General features: G+C 36.9%; 1 pseudogene; it reads left to right on the plus strand.

Moving 5' to 3' along the window:
• The window catches only part of LOC119524799, an 89,547-nt pseudogene that overhangs the window by 26,858 nt on the left and 43,172 nt on the right, over window positions 1-19,517 (plus strand).

A 19,517-nucleotide genomic window follows, 5' to 3' on the forward strand; every position in this document is an offset into this window, starting at 1 on the left:
ATAGGTCTTTTACATCTTTGGTTAAGTTTATTCCTAGGTACTTGATTTTTTTAGCCACTATTGAAAATGTTATCTTTTTCTTGAGTGTTTCTTCACTCTGTTCATTTGTAGCATATAGAAACATTACTGACCTATCTGCATTAATCTTGTATCCTGCTACTATGGTAAATTTCTTTATTAGCTCTAGTGGCTGTATCATCAATTTCTCAGGGTTTTCCAGATACAAGATCATATTATCTGCAAATAATGACTGTTTTACTTCATCCTTTCCAATTTGGATGCCTTTTATTTCTTTGTCTTGCCATATTGCCCTGGCTATCACTTCTAGCACAATGTTGATTAACAGTAGTGACAGTGGGCATCCTTATCTCATTCCTGATCTTCAAGGGAAGGCTTTCTGTCTTTCACCATTGAGTACTTTGCTAGCTGTGGGTTTTTCATATATTCTGTTTATCATATTGAGGAGCTTAAGTATTTCACAGACAAACAAATGCTGAGAGAATTTGCTACCATGAGACCTTCCCTACTTGAAATAATAAAGGTTTCCCTACCAACAGAGAAATAAAGAAAAGAGAGAAATTGAGAAAGTTTCAGTAATAAAGAGATTCAGTATGGGTATTTTAAAAGACATTAAGAGAAAGAAGGAAAAATATATCGGACATACATAAACCAAAGGATAGAATGGCTGATTCAAGAAAAGTCTTCACAGTAATAACATTGAATGTAAATGGATTAAACTCCCTAATTAAAAATATAGACTGGCAGAATGGATCAAAAAGTGAGCCATCAATATGTTGCATACAAGTGACTCATCTTAGACACAGGGACACAAAGAAATTTGAAAGTGAAAGGATGAAAAAATATTTCATGCAAGCTGCAGCCAAAAGAATGCAGGAGTAGCAATATTAATCTCAGATAAAGTAGACTTTAAATACAAGGATGTTATGAGAGTAAAAGAATGCCACTACATACTATTAAAAGGGCAATTCAACAAGAAGAAATAAGAATCTTAAATGTTTATACACCCAACCAAGGTGCCACAAAATGCATGAGACAAACACTGGAAAAAGTAAAGGAAGCAATTGAAGTTTCAACAATAATTGTAGGAGACTTCAACACATCAGTCTCTCCTATATATAGATCAACCAGACAGAAGACCAATAAGGAAATTGCAAACCTAAACACTGTGATAAGTGAATTGGATTTAACAGACATATACAGAACTTTACATCCCAAATCACCAAGATAAAAATTCTTCTCTAGTGCTCACAGAACTTATTCCAGAATAGATCATATATTGGGACATAAAACAAGCTTCAATAAGTTCCAAAAAATGAAATTATTCAAAGCACATTCTCTGACCACAATGGAGTACATTTAGAAGTCAATAACCATCAGAGACTTAGAAAATTCACAAATACCTAGAGGCTAAAAACACACTCCTAAACAACCATTGAGTTATAGAAGAAATAGCAAAAGTAATTGGTAAATATATAGAGATGAATGAAAATGAGAATACAACATATCAATGCCCACGGGATGCAGCAAAAGTGGAACTAAGGGGGAAATTTATAGCACTAAATGCATACATTAAAGAGGAAGAAATAGACAAAGTCAAATAACTAATTGAGCCACTGAAGAAGCTAGAAAATGAACAGAAAACCAATCCTAAACTAAGTAGAAGAAAAGAAATAACAGAGCTATCTTTTGATTACTCTTTGCATGGAATGTGTTTTTCATCTTTTAACTTTCATTCTGTTTGTGTTTTTGGATATAAGTCCATTGTAAGCAGCATATAGTTAGGTCATACTTATATCCATTTTGTCAATCTCTGTATGTTATTTAGAGAATTTAATCCATTTACATGTAAGGTAATTACTGCTAAGTCAAGACTTCTGACATTAATACTTGCTTTTTGCAAGTCTTATACTTTATATTTTCCCTTCTTTCCTCCTTTACTACTCTTTTTTGTTTAGATGAGCTTTTATAATGAGACATTTTAAATCACTGCTCATTTCATTTTTCTAAACTTCAGTTTTATTGGTGTATATTCACATGCCCTAAAATCATCCACAGAGTACAGTGTTTACAGTACCATCATATAATTGTGACTTCACAACCAAAATCAATTTCTTAACATGTTCATTGCTCTAAAAAAAAGATAAAAATGAGAATAAAAGTAGAAGCATAAAAGAACACCCAAAATATTCCATTCCCCATCCCACCCTATTTTTAATTTAATTTTTCCCCATTTTTCTACTCATCTGTCCATACAATGGATAAAGGGAGTGTGAGTCATGAGGCTTTCACAATCACAAAGTCACATGATATAAGCTTCATAGCTATACAATCTTCTTCAATAATCAAGGCCACTGAGTTGCATTGACAGTTTCAGGTATTTCTTTCTAGTGATTCCAATACACTAAAGACTAAAAAGGGCTGTGTATATAATGCATAATAAAATCTTCCAGAGTGACCCCCCTGAATCAATTTGAAGGCTCTCAGTCACTGAAACTTTATTTTGTTCCACTGCTTCCCCCTTTTTCAGAAGATTTTCTCAATCCCATGATGCTGTACCCAGGCTGATCCCTAGAGTCATGTACCACTTTGTCAGGGATATACACAGCCCTGGGAGTCATGTCTCATGTAGGTGGTAGGACATTGGGTTTACCTGAAGGGTGGTCTAAGAGAGAGAGGGAGGCCATATCTGATCAACAAAACAGGCTCTCTGGGGGAGACACTTAGGCACAATTATAGCTAGTCTTAGCATCTCCTTTGCAGTAACAAGTTTCATAAATGCAAGCCCCAAGATAAGGGCTCAGCCCACCAATCTGGCAGTCCTCAGTGCATGCAAGAACATCAGTAAAAAATCAGGTTGGGAAGTTTCATATTTCTGTATTTTGCCCAGTTCCTCAGATTCCAAATTACTTTGAGATGTATCAGGATTTCACATTAACCTGTACAAACGTGACAGATCTCACTTCCTATTCAAAGCTCCATGTAGTTAATGCTGTTTGAATACACTGACCATACAAGTTAAATGACTTAGTGTGCCACAGAAAATATTGATCCTGCAGCAAATAAACATCTCTTCCATTGATCTTATGCAGAAGTTAAAGTTTTATAACAGTCAATATCATCCTTTCCCCTTAGTCCTGATTTGCCTTAGTCCTAACCAGGTCTGTTTCATTCACATGTCTAGTTGAAGTTTGAGATCTTTTTCAGCTTTTTTAAACACTTCCTCTATGAGGAAATACTAACATTCATAGCTGCTAAACTCTAATTCTGAGTCTCAGGTATCACACAAATACCCAAATTTCCAGAGAACAGCCAGGTTATACACAAAGAGCTCAGCATCTCAGGATTTTAAGGTTATCATTACAAGTCAGGAATTGATGTGACTGCCATAAGAGCTTACAATATAGGGACCTTTATAGTAAGCCTTCCCCTGATAACCTCTCCTGTAGGATTCAATTCTCAGAGTTCACAGATTATAGTTAGTCTATATTTGTGAGGCTGGAGAATTGACATAGCCCTGAGGTAGCACAGTGAATGTATACTACTGGCCTTGCCAGCTGAATGCAAACTCTTGTGGTCCTTACTAAGAGGTATTGAGAAAAAAGAATTTGCCAGATGAATAACTGCATACCAGGTAACAAGGGAGGGGTTGATTTGCTCAAGCAATGATACCACATCTGGAAAAGCAGTTGCAATTGAGGTCACCACCTGGTTAAGCTTATTATAATTCACTGCCATTCTCTAAGACATGTCTCTTTCTACACTGGCCAAATAGGAGAGTTGAATGGGGCTGTGGTGGGAATCACCACCACTGTGGCCTTCAAGTTATTAGGAGTGGAAGTAATCTCTGAAATCCTTCCAGGAGTCCAGTATTGCTTCTGATTTACTATTTTGCTAGGCAGGGGGCAGTTCTAGTGGCTTCTACTTGGTCTTTCCTATCATAATAACCTTCACTCAATAAGTCAATGAACCAATGTGGTGATTCTGTAAGTTACTGAGTATGTCTATTGCAATTATGCATTTTGGAACTAGGGACACAACAGAATGGATCCAAGGATATGCTGGGCCCACTGTGAGATGAACCTGGGCTAAAACTCCCTCAATCACCTGACCTTCATTAGCCCAAACTCTGACTGGTGGACCAGAGTCACATTTTGGGTCTCCTGGAATTAATGTCACTTCTGGGCCAGTGTCTAATAATTCCCCAAATATCTGATCATTTACTTTTCCCCAATGCACAGTTACCTGGTAAAATGCCATAGGTCCCTTTGGGGAAGGCTGGGAGGGAGATTAACAATATAAATTTTTGGTAGTGTAACAATGTCCTTCCCCAAGTTTACCAGTTCTTCTCCTCTTTCAAGGGACTCTGGGTCTGTAAACTGTCTCAAGTCTAGAAATTGATTAAGGGGCCATGACTCTCTGTTTTTGTAATTCAGGTTAGACATTGTTCACTTGATCTAGAAGCCTTCTGCTTACACAGATCAAATAAGAATTTAGTAGACTGTCCATCTATTTTACTTCTAGGTACTCCATGATCTACTAGCCAAAGTCATAAGTCTCTGTGAGTCAGATTATTTTGACTGCTGCCTTAAGCCTGTTGTCCTTTATGGTAGCCATGCCCACCTTGCCTTTGGCAATTTAGTGCTGCCATTTGGATTCTGCCAACTTGGGATATGATTATCCCCATTGTGTTTAAGGATTCCAGCTCAGTGGCAGCAGTTCCTACAGTAATATCTGACCTACAAAGGAGGGCAAATGCAGAGCTCACCAGGGATAATGGTGCTAGTGTAACATATTTATTTCTCACAGTCTTGGTAAAAGATATGTCCTCTGGACATTCCTGTGGTGTGTGAACAGGTCTTCCATGATAAATACATGCTAACCCATTCCAATATCTCTAAGCCTTTGGATTTCCCCCTTCACATTATACTAGGGCAGTTCTGGCATTTCAATCTCAGGTAATCTCCACCACATTTTCATCCATGTTTCAGCCAACCACCCAAACAAACTTCCACTGACCTTTCTAACCCCTTTTGCTACAACATTGAATGCAGGTGCTCTGCTTAGTGGGCATCCCTGTGAGACACGTCCTGCTGAATTGGCTCAGCTAGAGAGAGAGGGTCACATCTGAGCCACAAAGAGATGCAGTTATAAGTAGACAGCCTCTCCTCTGCAGTAACTAGCCTTAAAAGGGCAAGCCCCAATATTGAGTGCCTGGCACAACAAAGTGTCAGTCCTCAGTGTTTGCAAGAACATCAACAATAACCCGGGTGGGGATGTCCAACATTTCTGCATTTCCCCCAGCTCCTCAGGAGGCCAGCAAATATATTTTTATTCTTTCCCCAAATTACTTTGGGCTGGATCACTATTTAATACCAACCTGTACAAACATACCAGATCTCACTTCCTATTCAAAGTTCTATGCAATTGTGGTGTTTGAATAAACTGACCATAGAAGTTAAATTATTTATTTATTGTGCTGTAGAGGATTTATACCCTATACCAAATAAACATCATTTCCCTTGGTCTTACACAGAAGTTGAAGTATTAAAACACAGTCAGTATTGTCCTTTACCTTTTAACCAGTTTTTCATTAGTCCTAACCAGATCTGCTTCATTCATACCTGCAATTGAACTCTGGACTCGTATTCAGTTTTCTTTAACAGTTGCTGTTTGCTCTAATACTGACATTCATAGCTGCCATGCTCTAGCTCTGTGTTTCAGGTGTCATACAGATACCCAAAGTTCCAGATTCCAACAAGGTTATACACAAAGAACTCAGAATACCAGAATTAGGAATAACCATTATAATTCAGGAATAGATGTGACTGCTGTAAGAGCTTACAATCTAGGGTCCATTATAAAAAGAATTCCCCTGATAAGCTGTGCTCTAAGATTCAATTATGAGCTTATACATTGTAGTTAGTCCATATTGGTGAGGCATTATAATGTTTGTCTTTGTTTCTGGTGTACTTCATTCAAAATGCTGTCTTCAAGATGCAGTCACCTTGTTGTGTGTCTTAGAGCTTCATTCTTTCTTGCAGCTGCTCAATATTCTCTTGTATGAATACACCACAGTTCACCATTCTGTTCCTCAGTCAATGCAACTTTAGGCCACCTCCACCAATTGCAAATCACAAATACTGCCTCTATAAACACCAGTGAGCAAATCTTCATTCATGTCCCTATTCTCAGATTTTCCAAATGTATACCCCATAATGAGGTTGCAGAACCTAATGGCACCCACATACTCAGCTTCTTGTGGAACCACAACACTCTCCTCTAGATAGACTACACTATTCTACTTCCCCACCAATGGTAAATAGGTACATCTCTCACTCCATGTTTTCTCCAGCAGTTTTATCCATATTTATACTTTTTCCTACAATTTTGTGGAGATATATTCACATACCATACAATCATCCACAGTGTATGATCAATTGTCCACAGTATCATCATATAGTTGTGCATCCATCACCACAACCATCACTTGAAAGTATTCATTACTATGAAAAAAATTATGAATAATAAAAAATATGGTAAACTATACCATACCATACAATATGATAAGGTCATACAACACCACCACTACCAAGATTCTCATATCATTCCTTGTATCCCCCTCTCATATATTCAGCTTTTGTATATTGCCTTTGTTACATTTAATGGAAGCATATTCAATGTCACTGTTAATCATAGACTCCAGTTTGCTTTGATTATATTTTTCCCCAGTACCATCCCTTTTTCAACATTTTGCCAGGTTGCCAATTATTTGTTCTCCCACATGTAAAACCATTTTTATGATATACAAGCATTTAGACATATTTGTTATATTTTTTATAAATTTATCTACATATCTATTTTATAAACATTTGATTGTAGGTTGCATGCATCATGCTCCTTGAACGCTTAATACTTCCATGTACACTGTCAAAGAGCAAGGATATTCACTTATGTAACCTCATTAATTTCTTTTATCATATTCAATAATTTTCACATTGATAGAAAGCATAGAAGCTATATTCCAATTTTTTTTCAATTGTCCCAATAATATCCTTTTCGGCAGGTTTTTCTTTCTCTTCACTCTTTAAACCAAAATAATTTACAGGCAAATGAATGTGCTAGAAGCCAAAACAGTAAAAAAATACTAGGACAAGAAGAAAGTTAATAATTTTCCAAATTCTGGAATGTTAATAAAGATTTTCTGTTATTATAATATAAATTAATAAAAACAATATTATTTACCTTTAATTTATAAATTTTTCTTTGACCACATAATAAAAGGGGGTTAAATTTCCACAAATTATTTTAAAATGTGAGGACATTTATGAATTTATATAATGGCAGTTCTTCAATATCACTAATAATCTGATAAATCAGAATTGAAACAATAATACAATATTGCTTCTTCCATCATAATTTCTAGTATGATTTTCAGGATATAATAGCTGATGATTATGATTGATGACAGATTTGGGTGTCTAGAATACAGAAAGTGTGAATATTAATGTAAATATGTTATCGAGTCTATTATATATCATGTAATATATAACTAACATCATTGCACCTTCTTCCCACAACCAGGAACATACTGGATGATTGATATTGTCAGCTTGATCAACTCCAATGGGGACCCCAGTTGGGTCCAGTCTGTCCCCAATTTTCTCAGGTCCCCATGGATTGAAAAAGATGCTGGAATGAAAGCCCTAAATGACCAGGAGAGACCACGCCTCATGTCTTCACATCTCCCCATACATCTTTTCCCCAAGTCCTATTTTACCTCCAATGCCAAGGTGAGTTGATGTTCCTCCCTCTGAAGGAGTCTCAGGTCATGTTCTATCATTTTAAAAAATGGTTAATTCAAGGAGGTATTCTAAATGCATGGCAAATATGTCACCATTCCCCATTCCCACATATAGGCAGCCATAATTAACTGAGCACAGCTCTTTGACTTGTGAACCAAGATGGCAGGTATGAATTCTTCTTAATCTAGTGGGAGCCACTACCAATTAATTAATCTTGCCCAAGGTTAAGATTAATTTAGCATCTATTACCTAATGGTAAATGGAATCATGTTAGGGAATCAGAGCTTGCCTTGAAAAAGTATTGGATTGAGAGTGAAGTTTCCTATTTTCTAACTCAGGCTTTGTGTTTAAGTAGATGAGTAGGTGATGTCCAGGTACAAGAAGTGTGCAATACTGAGAAGTGAAGACAAAGATAAATATCTATGCTGAGGTTTCATTAACTCTCTTTCTCTTTTAGGTCATTTACATCATAAGGAATCCAAGAGATATTCTTGCATCTTTTTATTATCTAGCAAAAGAAAATAAGTTGTGGAAGCAAGAAAATATTGATGAATTATTCAACAAGTTTATCCAAGGTGATGGTGAGTAGAACATGAACTTCCATTAAAAATTTTGGAATAATAATCAGAGTAACTGCATTTTTAACAAAAGTGTAAATCTGTGGTCAGTAATTGTTTAAATTTTTCTCCAATGTCATAGAAGGAATTTAGGGTGGAAAACATTTACCTGATTGTCATTTTTATCTTTCTTTATTCAGAAGGTCACTATGTAAAGGACTTATTTTATGTGCTTGTATAAGCATATATTATTTATTTATATCAATATTTTTTAATTCCTTCTGTTGTCTCATCATATCTTCCCTGAACTCTTATATCCCTGGCTTAAATTCTTGTTTAGTAGATGTAATTGTTTTGAACAGAGTTAACTGAATTTCTCCCTTTTTGCAAAATTTTTCTCTTAAGAATTTGTGAAATGCCATTTATTATCTTGTGGTTCTCTAGTTTTCCTTTTTATTTTATATAATTTTGTATTTTCTGTGTTGGTTTGTTTTTAATTACTAATTTTGGATAAGGATAGCCTTTTCCTCATCCATCTATCCTTAGGAGGTTTTTGGCAGGGTTTGGACTGTGTTTTGGAAGATGTGTTGCTATGGCTTAGGGATGTGTTTTAAAGAGTAGCCTTTAATTATCCACAAAGAGATGAATCATTCAAATTTCAATGCAATTCTTCTCTTTCCCACATTACCACTTGTACTGAATATTTCTGAAAATATGATTGTTCCATATAATTCTTTGTTCAGCTATGACTGTTACTTTGTGCAATCAATCATGTTTTAGAAGGAGTCCTACAATCATGAAACACATTCTCACTGTTGTCACAAGGTATTTGGCTTTTTTCTTCAGGATACACTTTTCACTCTGGATCAATTTAATTTGCTGGTGTTTAAAATTTTTATTAACCTTTATTTTTGGAAGTATTTTCAGCCTACAAAAATGAACAAATTTATAAAGAACTCCCATATAACCATATTTAGCAAATGTTAACACCTTTTTAAAACTACAGCATGATCAAAATCTGGAAATTAACATTTTAATATGATATAATGCTATTATCTATGTCTGCTCAATTTTCACCAGTTCCCAACTGGTGAAACAGGACCCAATCAAAAATGATACATTTCATTTTGTTATGTCTCATTCTCTTTTAATCTGGAATAATTATTTTTTTCATGCCATTGATCTTTTTGGAGAGTAGGATGTAGTTTTTTGAAGATTGTCCTCCAGTTTGCTATTTTCTTATGTTTCCTCATAATTAAATTCATGATATACTCTTTTGGCCATAGTATCTGTGCCAGTTTGAATGTATTATGTCCCCCAAAATGCCATTATCTTTGATGCAGTCTTGTATGGGTAGACATATTAGTGTTGATTAGTTTGCAATTCTCTGGTTGAGTGTTTCCACGGAGATACAAACCACCCAATGTTGGTGATAACTCTGCATAATTTCCATGGAGGTGTGGCCCTGCCCATTTGGCATGGGTGTTGATTGGTTTACTGGAGCATTGTATAAGCTCATACAGAAGAAGTGAGCTTGCTACAGCCAAGAGGGACCCTTTGAAGAATGCACAGGAGCTGAGAGAGGAGCTGCGACTAGAAAGACATTTTGAAGATGGCCATTGAAAGCAGATTTTTGCTCTGGAGAAGTTAAGAAAGGACAAAATGCCAAAAGAGCAACATTTTGAAGAATTCACAGGAGCTGAGAGAGAAGCTGGAACACAGTCCAGTATCAACAGATGCCAGCCACTTTCCTACCAAGCTAATGGAGGTTTTCAGATACCATCAGCCACCGTTCTGTGAAGGTATCCTTTGTTGATGTCTTACCTTGGACACTTTATTGCCTTAAGACTGTAATTGTGCAATCAAATGAATACCCTTTATAAAGGCCAATCCATTTCTGGTGTTTTGCAAAAGTGCAGCATTAGCATACTGGAACAGTACCTCAGATATGAGGTGTTCTCTGTGAATCCTATCAGGAAGCATATAGTGTCTATTTTACTCAGTCCAGGTGAAAATTTTTCATTTGTTTAAGATGATATCTGTGAGGACTCTTTGTTAAGATTTTCTCTTTAAATTAATATGTGCCGTGTGAGGAGTTATTTTGAGAGTAAATAACCATTCTGTTACTTTTAGAATCTATTATTCTTAGCTAAATCAATTATGACCATGGTATTTTCCAAATGGTTCTATTTCAATTATCCTTGATGTATTTATTAGTTGAAATTCATTTGTAACAGAGATTTCCTTTATTTCTTGTTTTATTTTTTTTGTAAATTCAGCATTTATTCACCTATTTTTATTTTATTCTATGGATTAAACTCCATTGCTATTATTATTTATTTACTTGATAAAATTGTCTCACACTTGCATTACCACCAGCAATGTGTGTGTGTACCTATTTCCCACATTGTCTGGCTAATGGAATATTTTGTCATACTTTTTTTAATTTTGTCAATCTGATATGTGAATAATGATATCTTGTTGCAGTTTTAATTTGAACTTATGTAATTATGAATAAGGTTGAACATTTTTCCACATGTTAAAATCCATTTTATATCTTTTTTGTGTGTAATTTATGTTTCTGTTTTTTATCAATTTTATTATTGGGATTTGGTTATTTTGCAAGCAATCATCAAGGGTTTTAAAAATATATTAGCTATTTCAATCTTTTTTTGTGATATGTTTTGAAAATATTTTCTTAAGTTTGTCAGTTCTTTTTAAATATTTATGTTCTTATGCAATTTTTGAAAATATAATTCAATATTATGCTATTTTACTGCATATATATTTAAGGCAGTTTTATTGAGATATATTCACATACCATAATATCCATCAAATGTGTACAGTCAGTGGCTTTTAGCATAATCTCTTTGTGATTTACTAAATTAACTTGAATCATAGTTAGAAAGCCTTTTTCTTTAAGGAGAGTAAGGAAAAATTTGTTCATATTATCTTTTCCTACTTGTATGGCTACATATTTTTTATATTTAGATTTCTGAATCTTTAATCTAGGGTCTGGTGTAAGGAATGGAGCTAATTTTATCTTTTTTTCCAAATGATCCAATTTATTAATAAGTTTATTACCTTACAATCACTCACCCCTTTGAGCGCACAGAAACCATTAGTTAATATAAAAAGATAGATATCAAATTAATAGTTGAAAACTACTTCAGAACTGATTGTGTAGAATTTGGGAAAACCTAAGCCAAATTATTTCATAGCCACAGTGACTTTTCTTTATTAGAGTAGTTGCCAGTTTTCAGAACAATCACAAAATTCAGGGTTTCCATACACCAACCCACAACCAACATCTTGCATTGGTGTGAAAATTTTTTTTATATTATAGCACATTTTTATGATTGTACCATTAACTATAGTCCATGGTTTAACTTAGGGCTCACTGTTTATATAGTGTATTTGAATGAATTTTTAAAATTATTATTGTTACCATATACACAATCTAACATTTCCCCTTTAAATCACATTCAGATATATATTTCAGTGATATTAATTATGTTCACAATATTGTGCTACCATCATGACCATCCATTACCAAAACATTTCCCTTATTCCAAATATGAACCCTGTACATTTTAAGCCTTAACATCCCATATCCTATCCCCACACTGTACCCTGGTAAGCTGTATTCTAGATTCTGTTTCTGTGATTTTGCTTATTCTAATAATTTCAAATCACTAAGATCATACTTGTCCTTTTGTGTCTGGCTTATTTAACTCAACATGATGTCTTCAAGGTTCATCCATGTTGCTGTATGTATCAGGACTTCATTTCTTTTTATGGCAAAATAGCATTCCATTGTACATATCACACATTTATTTATCCATCCATTAGTTGAAGGACGCTTGGGTTGTCTCCATATTTTAGCAATTGTAAATGTACAAATATACGTTCAAGTCCCTGATTTCACTTTGATATATGCCTATGTCTGGGTACTAGTTCTAAACTTAGCTTTCAGAGGAAACCCCAAACTTTCCTCCATGGTGGCTGCACCATTTTACCTAGCCACCAGCAATGAATGAGTGTTCCTATTTCTCTGTATCCTCTCCAGCACTTATTTTCCATTTTTTAAAAAAACCAGCCATTCTAATGGGTTTGAAAGTGTATTTCATTGTGGTTTTGATTTGCACTTCTGATGGCTAATGAGTTTGAACATCTTTTCATGCGCTTTCTAGCCATTTGTAAATCTTTGGAGAGATGTCTGTTCAAGTATTTCATCCAATTTTTACTTGGGTTGTTTGCTTTTTTGTTGTTGAGTTGAAGGATTTCTTTTTATGTTCTGCATATAAACCTTTATTGGATATGTGGTATGCTGATTTGAATCTGTTATGTACCCTATAAAAAGACTATATTATTTTAATCTACTCTTGTGGAAGCAGACCTATTGTGGGTGTGATCTTTTGATTAGATTATTTCCATGGAGATGTGACCCTGCCTATTCAAGGTTGGACTTATTTAGTTTACTGGCATACTCTATGAGTGGATAAAAAGCAGAGACATTTTGGAGACAGCTCAGAGCTGACACAGACCCAGATGTCTGGAGATCCTAAGAAATGAAGCCCAGAGTTTGCCCTGGAGAAGCTAAGTGGGAACCAATAGATGCTTAAGTAGAAAGCCACTGCAATAAGATGAAAACAAAGCAACATGGAAGAAAAGGACCAGGAAATGCCAATGATGTGTCTTCCCAGCTGACAGAGGTGTTTCACATGTCACCAGCCTTTTCCTCAGAGAAGGTCTCTACCTCTTGATATCTTAATTTGGACATTTTCATGGCAATAGAAACTTTAATTTGTGAACTACTGCCCCTCGCCACCCACTGTAAAAGCCAATCCATTTCTGGTATTTTGCATTTTGGCAGCTTTTGCAAACTGGAACATGTGGTTTCCAAATATTTTCTACCATTGTAAAGGTTGTCATTTTAATTTCATGATAAACTCCTTTGAGGTGCAAAAGTTTATAATTTTGATGAGGTCATATTTATCTATATTTTCTCTTGTTGCTTGTGCTTTGGGTGTGAATTGTAAGAAACCATTGCCCAACACAAGACCCTGAGGATACTTCCTTATGTATTCTTCTAGGAGTTTCTTAGTTTGAGCTCTTACATTTAGTTATTTGATCCATTTTGAGTTGTTTTTTTGTGTATGTCTTGTGGTAGGTGCCCTCCTTATTTTTTGATAATGGAGATCCAGTTTTCACAGCAATATTTGTTAAAGAGACTTCTTCCCCAGTTCAGTAGTTCTTGCCACTTTAACAAAAATCAGTTCATCATAAATGTAAGGGTTGATTTCTGAGCTCTCAATTCTATTTCTTTGGTCTATATGTCCATCCTTGTACTAGTACCTTGCTGTTATGATTACTATGACTTTATATATAGGCTTTAAAATCAGGGAAAGTGATTCCTCCTATTTCATTCTTTTTTGAGATAGATTTGTTTACTTGGAACCCCTTACATTTCCATACAAATTTGATGATTGGCTTTTCATGTCTACAAAGAACTCTGTTGGAGTTTTGAGTGGGATTGTGTTGAATCTATATATTCCTTTTGTTAGGATTGTCATCATAATTAGATTTCCCATCCATAGACATGGAATGTCCTTCCATTTATTTAGGACTTCATTTATTTCTTTTAGCAATATTGTGTAGTTTTCCATGTACAAGTCTTCTACCTCCTTCAATAGATTTATTTCTTATATTTTATTTTTAATTGCTAATGTGAATGGAATTTTTTCATGATTTCTTCTTCTGATTGTTCATTGCTTGTATACAGAAACACTACTGATTTGGGGTGCTAATCTTGTACCCTGCCAATTTGCTGAATTCATTTATTAGGTCTAGGAAATTTGATATGGATTTTTCAAGATTTTCTGTATATAGGATCATGTCATCTGCAAACATGGAATGTTTCACTTTTTTGTGATGATTATGTTCATGTGTCAACTTGGCCATGTGATGGTGCCCAAGTGTCTGGTCAAGCATGCACTGGCCTAACTATTACTGCAAGAACATTTGTGGCTGATTAATAAACCAGAAGGCTCATTTATTAAATTAGTCAATTGGCTGCAGCTGTGACTGATTACATTCAGCAAAGGACATGTTTTCCACAATGAGAGAATTCAATCAGCTGAATTTAATCCAATCAGTTTAAGAGTTTTAAGCAAGAAAGATAGAAGGCCTTCACTTCTTCAGCTAACCAGGGAAGCATTTCCTGAGGAGTTCATTGAAGTTGCCAGTTCATTCCTGGAGGAGTTCATTAAACACATTCATCTAAGTTTCCAGTTTGCTGCCTGAAGAGTTGATTGAACAACATTTCAGCTGCCAGTTTGCTGCCTGCCCTATGGAATTTGGAGTCATGCTTACCCACAGTTGCATGAGACACTGTTATAAAATATTATATTTACAGATATCTCTTGTTGATTCTGTTTCCCTAGAGAACCCTAACTAATAGAGCTTGGTACTAGGAGTGGTTCTTGAGAAACAGAATCTTAAAATGGGCTTTTGCAATTGGTTTTTCACTCTGATTAGATTCAAAGATACTAATGACCCAATTTCCAATAATCAAGATGGCACTGACAGTCCATGGCATGAGTTGGCATTGGAGATAAGCAAAATAGCATCATTTGATTCTCCTAATCATACTCTTGTATGAATCAAGGCTCTCAGTGACCATGTTTTTGACACCTTAACAGAGTTTTGCAGACTTAAGAGGTAAAATGATGTTAGCTGGTTGCTCTTAGATATGCTGGATAAAGTTATAAGAGAAAGGGATAAGTCAAAGTTTTAAAATTTGAAATTTAAGCACTGTATGACAGCTGTAAATGTTTCTGTGTGTTCCCTTAAAGGAAATACTATATTCTTTTGTCACAGACTTGAGATTTCTGAAAACCAGACCTAGAGTCTCATTGGGTGTGTATCAGGTGCAATGTAAATTAAAATCTCAACCTCACAGCATGTCTGCTGTTAGTAAATGCATTGATTGGAAAAGAATGGAATCCTGAAAGGGGATGGGGACATACAGAAAGATAATAATGTCAGTGAAGACAGGGAAACCCTGGATTCTGCTGAGTCTTTGTTAGATATGCCTGTAGTGTTTTGTCCTGAGGAAACAGGCCCCCCACAGGGGGAAACAGATGCCCAAACTCCAGTCCTCCCTCAGGAGCCTACCATCCCACCTCCACCTAAAGAGATTAACACTTCAGTTCCTGATAAACCTGTAATCAACTCCCCTGTGGAAGCAGCTCTATCTCCTTTGTCTGCAGAGATTAATGCTGTTTCAGGGGATGAAAATGCAACAGAATGTCCTGGGGTAAGTGGCTTTACAGATACTTCTAATTCTTTTTGTTACCCGAACCCATCCCCAGTCTTTGCTTCAAGACCTATAACTAGATTATAGTCCCAAAAGGCCCCAAAGGGTGAGGTACAAAGTGTTGCCCATGAGGAAATATGATATGTTCCAAAAGAACTGTATGAGTTTTCCAACTTATACAGACATAAACCATGGGAATATGTGTGAGAATGTATATTCAGTGTTTCAGATAATTGTGGAAGGAATATAAAGTTGGATCAGGCTAAATTTACTGATATGGACCCACTAAGCAGAGATTCTGCATTCAATGTTGTAGCTTGAGTAGTTATTAAGGGATTTACCAGTTTGGGTGGTTGGCTGAAACATGGATCAAAAGGTGGCTGACATTTTCTGAGGTCAAAATGCCAGAACTGCCCTGGTATAATGCAGAGTAGGGAACTCAATGGCTTAGAGAGAATGGAATGTTAGAGTGGATTTATCTTGGAAGACCTGCTCACAAACCCCTGGAATGTCCAGAGGACACACCTTTTACCAGGACTGTGAGGAATAAATTTGTGAGACTAGCTCCATCACCCCTGAAGAGCTCTGTAATTGCCCTTATCTGTAGGTCAGATATTACTGTGGGAACTGTTGCCACTGAGCTGGAATACTTAAACACAATGGGGATAATCAGATCTCAAGTCAGCGAAAGCCACATGACAGCAGTTAATTTTCAGGGAAAAGGTGGGCATGGCTACCATAATGGAAAACAGGCTCAAGGCAGCTGTCAAAGTAATCTGACTTGCAGAGACTTATTGCATTGGCTAATAGATCATGGAATAACTAGCAGTAAAATAGATGGACAGTCTACTAAATTCTTGTTTGAGGTTTCTAAGTAGAGGTATTCTAGGTCAAGTGAACAAATATCTAAACTGAATTACATAAACAGTGAGTTGCAGCCCCTTATTCAATTTCTAGACTTGAGAGAGTTCACAGATCCAGAGTCCCTTGAATGTGTTGTAGGCTGGGTACACTGAAGGAAGTAACCTGTTACACTGCCCAAAATTTAAACTGTTAATCTTCCTCCCAGCATTACCCAGAGGGCTTTATGGCCTTTTACCAAGGTAACTGTGCATTTGAGAAAAGGAAATGATCAGATATTTGGGGGATTATTAGATACTGACTCAGAAGTGACATTAATTCCAGGAGACCCAAAACATCACTCTGGTCCACCAGTCAGATTTGGGGCTTATGGAGGTCAGGTGATCAATGAAGCCTTAGCTCAGGTCCATCTCACACTGGGTCCAGTGGGTCCCTGAACACATTCTGTGATTATTTCCCCAGTTCTGTAATGCATAATTGGAATAGACATACTCAGCAACTGGCAGAATCTTCACATTCATTCCCTGACTCGTGCAGTGAGGGCTATTGTGGTGGGAGAGGCCAAGTGGAAACCACAAGAACTTCCCTGCCTAACAAAATAGTAAATCAGAAGCAATACCGGATTTCTGGAGGGATTCCAGAGACTAATGTCACCCCTAAGGACTTGAAGGATACAGAAGTGGTGATTCTCAACACATCTCCATTCAACTCTCCCATTTGTCCTGTGCAGAAAAGAGATGAAACTTTGAGTATGACAGTGAATTATTGTAAGCTTAACCAGGTGGTGACTGCAATTGCAGCTGTTGTTCATGATGTATATCAGTGCTTGAGGAAATCAACACATCCCCTGGTACCAGGTATGCAGCTATTGATCTGGCAATTGCTTTTTTTTTCTCAATAGCTGGTAGTGAAGACTACCAGAAACAGTTTGCATTCAGCTAGCAAGGCCAGCAGTTTATATTCACTGTGATACCACAGGGCTATATTAACTCTCCATCCCTATGTCATAACATTGTCTGAAGAGAACTTGAACATTTCTCCTTCCCACAAAACATCACATTGGTCCATTATATTGATGACATCAGGTTGATTGGAACTAGTGAACAAGAAGTAGCAACTACTCTAGATTTGTTGGTAAGGTATTTGCATGTCAGATGATGGGAGATAAATCCAAAAAAATACAGCAACCTTCCACCTCAGTAAAATTTCTAGGTGTCCAGTGGTACCAGGTATCTTGAGTTATCCCTTCTAAGGTGAAGGATAAGCTGGTGCATCTGGCCCTTCCTATGACTTAAAAAGAAGCACAATGCTTACTTGGCCTCTTTAGATCTTGGAGACAACATATTCCTCATTTTGGTGTGCTACTCCAGCCCATTTACCAAGTGACCAGAAAGGCTTCTAAGTTTTGAGTAGGGACTGGAAAAAGATGAGGTTTTGAAACAGGTCCAGACTGCTGGTCAAGCTGCTCTTCCACTTGGACCATATGATCTGGCTGATCCAATAGTGCTGGAAGTGTCAGCGGCAAATAGAGGTGCTCTTTGGAGACATTGTCAAGCTCCTATAGGAGAATCTCAATGCAGTCCCTAGGATTTTGGAGTAAAGCCTTACCAACCACTGCAAATAACAACTCCCCATTTGATAAACAGCTTTTGGCCTTCTATTGGGCCTTAGTAGAGACAGAATACTTAAACATAGACCACCAAGTTACCATGAGATCTTAGTTTCCTCTCATGAGCTGGGTGTTGTCCAACTCACCAAGCAATAAAGTTGGGCTTGCACAGCAGCACTCCATCATAAAATGGAAATGGTATATAAGAGATAGAGCTTGAGTGGGTCCTGAAGGCACAAGTAAGTTACATGAGGAAGTGGCCCAAATGCCCATGGCCCCCACTCTTGCTGCATTACCTTCTCTTTCACTGCTCACAGCTATGGTGTCTTGGGGAGCTCCTTACAGTCAGTTGACTGAGGAAGAGAAAACTTGGGCCTGGTTTACAGATGGTTCTTCATGATATACAGGCACCAGCCAAAAGTGGACAGCTGCAGCACTGCAGTCCCTTTCTGGGATGTCCCTGAAGGACAGTGGTGAGGGGATATCCTCCCAGTGGCAGAACTTCAAGCAGTGAACCTGGTTGTTCACTTTCTTGGAAGTTGAACTGTCCAGAGGTGTATTTATTTACTGATTCATGGGCTGTTGCTAATGGTTTGGCTGGATGGTCAGGGACTTGGAGGGAACATGATTGGAAATTTGGTGTCAAAGAAGTCTGGGGAAGAGGTATGTGGATAGTCCTTTCTGAGTGGGCAAAAGACATGAAGGTATTTGTGTCCCATGTGAATGCTTACCAGAGGGTGACTCCAGTAGAGGTAGATTTTAACAGACAATTGGATAAGATGACCCATTTGGTAGATACCAATCAGCCTCTTTCCCCAGCCACTCCTGTCATTGCCCAATGTGCTCATGAAAAAGTGGTCATGATGGTAGGGATGGAGGTTATGCTTGGGCTCAGCAACATGAACTTCAACTCACTAAGGCTCACCTGGCCACAGCCACTGCTGAGGACCTAATCTGCCATCAGCAGAGACCCAAACTGAGTTGCTGATATGGAACCATACCCCAAGGTGATCAGCCTGCTATCTGGATGCTGGTTGATTACATTGGGTAACTTCCATCATGGATGGGGCAATGATTAATCCTTACTGGTATAGACATATACTCCAGATATGGGGTTTTCTGCCCTGCACAAACTGCTTCTTCCAAATCTATATCTGTGGAATTACAGAATGCTTTATCCACTGTCATGGTATTCCACAAAGCATTGCTTCTGAACAAGGAACTCACTTCACTACAAATGAATTGAGGGAATAGGCATATGCTCAAGGAATACTCTGGTCACACCATGTTCCCCATCATCCAGAAGCAGCTTTGTTGATAGAACATTGGAATGGCCTGTTGAAGAC

This window comes from Choloepus didactylus (genome assembly GCF_015220235.1).
Source record: "Choloepus didactylus isolate mChoDid1 chromosome 13 unlocalized genomic scaffold, mChoDid1.pri SUPER_13_unloc1, whole genome shotgun sequence".
Lineage (NCBI taxonomy): Eukaryota > Metazoa > Chordata > Mammalia > Pilosa > Megalonychidae > Choloepus > Choloepus didactylus.